The following is a 6,357-nucleotide window of genomic DNA, read 5'->3' on the forward strand; positions in this document are numbered from 1 at the left end:
CTAGGTATAGGCCTATAGTGTTTAAAGGCTCATCATATAATAGCTAAGAGGTCCTATATGGATACGCTCTCTTTCATTTTAAGGGACGTCCCTTGGATGGCGCATATTTAGCATAAGAGGCATTCCTATTATTACCCTAAGTGGTTTCACCACTATTAGTAAGAAAGACTCTATTAATTATAAAGGCCACTTTATACTTACTCTTCACACTAGGGTGGTTTACCATCATATGCTCTTAGAACCATTTTGTCAGATAAAAAGCATATTAAGTTCGGAGGATTAGGGGTAGCCCGAAAAAGGCTAGGGATTAACCAAGAACACATAGAACCTGCCGAGGGAACCTAGTAGATAGGCAGAACAACCCAATATATTAATTCAATCCCCCGAATCATCAGGACATCCATTAAGACGTGATATCTAACAATTAAGAGTCTCACTGCCTTAATAAGAGCGAGAATGGCAACCCAAACCCCAAATTGAACCGACGGAACGATTATTCTTCGCGATGACACCGAATACCACAGCTGGCTTAACTAACTACAAGCCCGCTACGTCGCATACAATATATGGGCGCAAGTTAACCCCGATTTAGTGATCACCCCACTCACGGAGCCATTTAAGCCCAAGCTACCCGAGACGGCAGACTATACGCCAGCCACAACCCTTCCAGACGGCGTCTTACTATTAAGACCATCCGAACTTTCGTCCACTGGACTAAAGAGCTACAAAGAGGATTTGGACCTCTATAAACTCTAGATGGAGAAATATAAGATGTAGTACACAAAGTATAAGACTAAAGTCGTAAGTTTATAGCAGATTATAGTATTTATTTAGTCATTAGTAGCACCGCATCTATAACGTACTTACTATCTCCTAGATACTACTATTAAAGAATGGATCATAAAGCTAAAAGCAAAAGTAGGAGTTACCTCTAAGTTCGAATAAGAGTAAGCGTGATAGTAATACCATAGCTCGTTAAAGCCTCTACGCATAGTGAACAACTAGGACACATGGCTTACCAAATATGATTATGCCGTAACAGAGGCCGAGACACTAAACGTGTCCGATACTACACAATTCAACCCTATGGCTATAGACTTTATGTTAGTAGTAAACAAGATAGCTCTAGTATGGGCTGTAACCTTCTAATTAAATGGAAAGGACCTACCCGGCATGGACCAAAAGGACATGATAGGATGTTTCCGAGAATATATAATGCTAAATCATCCGATAACGCGAAATAGAAGCCAAAAGGCAGTGTTTATAATGGAAGACTCATCTTATCTCGCTAAAAGCAGCCAAGCTGCCCAGAGCATGCAAGGGGATCCCCAACATGTAGAAATGGGAAACTCTTAGGGTATAAAACGGGGTAGACCCCAACATTAACGTATAGCTGTGAAGGATGACGATTATATACCTTTAAGCTTTTCAAACCCTTAATGAGGTAGTGGTAACTCCGCCAAAGCGGACGCTAATCGTGGTAAACCTGCTAGAGTAGGCACCAATAAAACCGCCAAGTGCCCGGCTTGCGATATAAGACACCCTATTAGGGAATGCTTCTATCTCTACCCGGATAAAGCACTAGAATGGTAGGAGCTAAACCTAAGAACAGCTAAATACGTTGCTCTAAAACAAGAGTATGATGCTAATTTTTAAAGTCTACTAAGAGCTCAAAGCAGACCCAGAACCAAGACTCTATCCTTTAAGAATTCCTATACCCCAACTCCAGAGATCACAGATTAGTGACTAAATGGAAGACAGATTTTAAAGGTGTAAGCTGCCTATTCTACAACCTTTACTATGGACCGATTTAACTATCCTCTTTGGCGTTCTTTTATCCTTGACTCGGGCTCAACGTGCCACATCATAAACGACCCCGACCGGATTCAGAACTATCGGCCACCTACACAAGGCGACTTTATATGGGCAGGCAACACTCAAATCTAGGTAAAGGGATATAGAACTGTTATCTTAAACCTAAAACATAAATAGGGAGCTGAAAGACTAGTACTACATAACGTAGCAATATGCCCAGACATGCTATATAACCTAGTCTCCTTCCAAGTACTAAGGCAGAAGGGATTCTAGTGGGATACCTAATTAGAGCCCACTGCCCTAAAGCGACTAAATGGAACAACCATTGGAGAGCTCACCGAAATTTATGGATAATAAGTATTGGAACACTAACCTATACACCATGCAGTGCACTATACGCATTCCTATAATTCTTAAATGTAATGACGACCTTAAAGAGCATCGGCCCTCCTATGGCATAAAAGGCTCAGTCATCCAGGACCCGCCGCAATTAAGCACCTAGTGTAGCGAGCTAAGGGGGTGCGCGTTAAGGGAATCACAATAGTAGAGTGCAACTTATATGGAAGAGTAAAGATGTGAAGGTAGATAAGCCGCGCACCTAGGATCAATGAGTAAGGACCCGCAGAAAGGCTATCTATTAATTTCCACACCTATGAATCACCATCATTCAATAAAGAGAAGAGCCAGATGCTCGTTATAGATAGATATTCCAGTCTCTAATAGGACTTCTACTTTATGGATAACTGAACGGTAAGGTTAATTATTAAGACACTAATAATCTTCTTTAGATTTCTTAAGAACTAATATGACATCACTCTAAAAGTTATTAAAATGGATAATGAGATCACCACAGTTAAACCCAAAGTCAAGCGGTGGCTGAAAAGCCTAGGTATAATTATTAAGCCTTCAGCACTAGATATGCAAGCTTAAAACGGCGGCGCTGAACACTCAGGGGGCATAAACAAAGAAAAATCTCGTGTAATGCGTCTGGACGTAAACCTTCCATGGGAACTCTAGCCTAAAATCACAAGAGCTGGAGTGTATCTATACAATCGAACGCTAAACTACACGAATAACTAGAAAACACCATACGAGATATTCTTCACACGAGTATCACTCGCCAATAGGATCGTTACGTCTATTAAGAAACTAAACTTAGCCTACCTAAAGGCGTACGGATGCAAAGCATTCGCTATAATAGATAATACCCACCGTGGAAAATTGAGACTACAACGACTCGACCCTAAAGCATGGATCGGATACCTTATCGGATACCGGTCATTAAACATTTACCGAATATGGATACCAATGCTGGCCAAGGTCATTAGCACGCAAGACGTCGTATTTAATAAAAACATAATCTTCGACAGGAAGATAGAGGATCTAATGGACAACGTTATGCATAATACGCTGGCCGAGATAGCTACACATATTAAGATAATTAAGCTACCACCACCAGTGTACCAACCAGAAACCGAATTATTCTACGAAGACGATGTCGCAGAAAACGAATCACCTATAGAGGACGAAGTAGACCCACTAGGCTACTATTAAGGAAGGAAGATTAGAGATTACTACCCAACACCACCTTTAACTCCATTACCTGCAGCTCTGCTAGCACAGCTGATAATAGGGGAAAATATAAACCTACCCGAGATCACTTCATCTAAGATAGTCCCCTAGGCAGTAGCTTTCATGGCAGGAACGGAAGTAGGAAGGGTCGGAAAACACAATAGGAACACGATCAATAAAGCCTAGATGAAAAGACTACTAGTGAAGGGCGTTAAGATTTACTAATCATAGTTACCTCCGCCACCCACTTGTAAAACGGACCTTAACCAACATCTAATAGGAGAATTATTCCGGGAAGCGCAGTAATCGCATCTAGATAGTTATAGAATTACCCAATCCTAGATGGAAGTACCGTACAAGATAGTAAAGGCAATAGGCCAATAAATCCTAGACTGTATGTGGGTGTATATGTATAAGTTTAATAAACATCACCAGTTTATTAAGTGTAAAGCGCGACTGGTAGTTAGAGGAGACCAATAATGTAATATAACCTCCCAGGACACCTACGTAGTAATACTGGCTGGAAGATCCTTCCACTTACTTATGGTAATTACTGCCAAATATGACCTCGAACTTATATAATATAATATTACCAACGCGTTTATACACGTATTACTAGATTAAGAAGTCTACATGCGCATGCCGCCTAGATATTAAAAACTAGGTACTGTCCTTAAAGTCCAGAAGGCACTCTACGGACTGCAAATCTCACCACTTCTTTGGTAGAAAGAGTTCACAGCTACGCTTATTAAGTTTGGTTTCTAGACTGTGCCCCATGAGCCATACTGCATGATTAAGGATGGTATCATTATCTTCTTCTATGTAGACGACATCATCATTACGCACCACTGAGACAAAGCCGGTTAAGCTTAGTAAGTCGTAGAACAACTTAGGAAGAAATACTTAATAATAGGCAGAGAAGACCTACTATGGTTCCTAGGAATTAAAGTGATTAGAGATTAGTAGAACCGACTTATTTAACTCTCCTAGGCCGCATACTGTGATAAAATCAGTCGGCTGGTTGATGACTAAACAATCCGACATGACACCCTAATGGGCATAGGGGAGCTTAAGCCGAGAGAAGGGCTGGCTTCGCTTACAGAGATTAACAAATACCAACGTAAGATCGGATCACTCCTATACGCAGCTGTTAGTACCCGACTAGATATTGTATTCGCAACCTTAAGGCTGGCGAGATTCTTGTCAAATCCAGGTCCAGAACATCATCATACAGCTGACCGAGCCCTGCTATACCTCAACGAAATAAAGTGGAAGACACTTTAACTTGGAGGAGGCAAATCCTTATAGGTAGCAAGTGATGCCTCATTTACGGACAACACTCTAGACCGTAAGAGCTCATAAGGCTACGCTATCAAGCTGTTTAACGGCCTCATTGCATGGCGTGCAAGTAAATAAGACACTATCACTACGTCAACCATAGAAGCCGAACTCCTTGCTCTAGCGCAAGTCGCAAAGGAAGCCATCTTCACATCAAGATTGATAGAGGAACTGAAAGTTAAGCTACCCAGCCCTACTATTATAATCCAATATGACAACCAGCAAACTATTCGGCTGGTAACGCAGGAGATCTCGAAGCTGTATACGAAGCTTCAACACGTCAATATACATAACTACTGGCTCCAACAGGAAGTAACTAGGGGAAGGATAAAGGTGGAATACACTAAATCTGTAGAGATAATTGTAGACGGCTTAACCAAAGCACTCCTAGTAAATTAGTGGTAGAACTTCCTGAACCAACTGGGACTGGTGGAGGTAAGGGATTGAAAGGTAGCCAATGAAGCACCTTTAGAGGAGATTCAAGACTAGCTTGATAACCTCACCCTCGTCTAATAACCTTAGCCATGGCTCGAACGGCTCCAAGCTGAGGGGGTGTGTCAGATAAAAAGCATATCAAGTTTGGAGGATTAGGGGTAGCCCGAAAAAGGCCGGGGATTAACCGAGAACACACAGAACCTGCCAAGGGAACCCGGTAGATAGGCAGAATAACCTAATACATCAATTCAACCCCCCGAATCATTAGGACATCCATTAAGACGTAACATCTGACACATTTTATTATCTCCTTTCTAGTTATGCTAGCGGCGTATCTACTATAGTCTTAGAAGGCCATAGCCTATATAGGTGCCACTTTATTAATAGCTACTAGAAAGTCCTTTATAATTATATTTAGTTATATTACTTTAGTAACCCTATAGGTCTCCACTTCTATAGCTACCTAATTATATTTAGTAAGCTAGGTTTCCTATTAATTAATACTTCTTATTACTTTTAGAGCTATAAGATATCTATCTCTAGCGTGCTCTTATTTAAATTACTTATTAACGCTGATAGTGAGCTTAAGACTTATAACCCATTAGTAGAGTGGCTAATTAGGTAGGTAGTATATACGCTAGAGGTGTTTTACTACTATTAAATAGATAAATATAATAATATACTAGATGCTTATCTACTCCTTCTTATATTTATATTAATTACTCTTATACTATTTATAATAGATCTTATAGTACTTAAGGTCCTCCTTAAATGCCTTCTATCTAGCTATTAATAGCTTAGACTATTGCACTAGTATCTTAATATTGGCTACTAGGGCGTAGTTTATAATAACTAGTGCTTAGATAGCTACTAGTTACATAATTAGTGGAGTTACTAAATTAGGGTTAACCTTATCCTATAGGTTATATATAACGTAGCGTGCCTACAGCTATATATACTATCCTATAAAGTCGTTATAATTATAGAGCGTTATCTCTACGCACTAAGGGGTTAATTGGGCCGTCATGGTTAATTAGTATATTGGTTGAGGTAGTAAGACTCTTAATTATTAGATTTATATAGTGATTTAATAGATGTCGGTGATCTAGAGATGAGATGAATTAATTGATTATTATTATATACGTGTATTCTACCAGCTTTTATTAAGTTCCTATTAACTATCCCTTGCTTCGGGGC

Source organism: Paraphaeosphaeria sporulosa (assembly GCF_001642045.1).
Source record: "Paraphaeosphaeria sporulosa strain AP3s5-JAC2a unplaced genomic scaffold CC84scaffold_13, whole genome shotgun sequence".
NCBI lineage: Eukaryota > Fungi > Ascomycota > Dothideomycetes > Pleosporales > Didymosphaeriaceae > Paraphaeosphaeria > Paraphaeosphaeria sporulosa.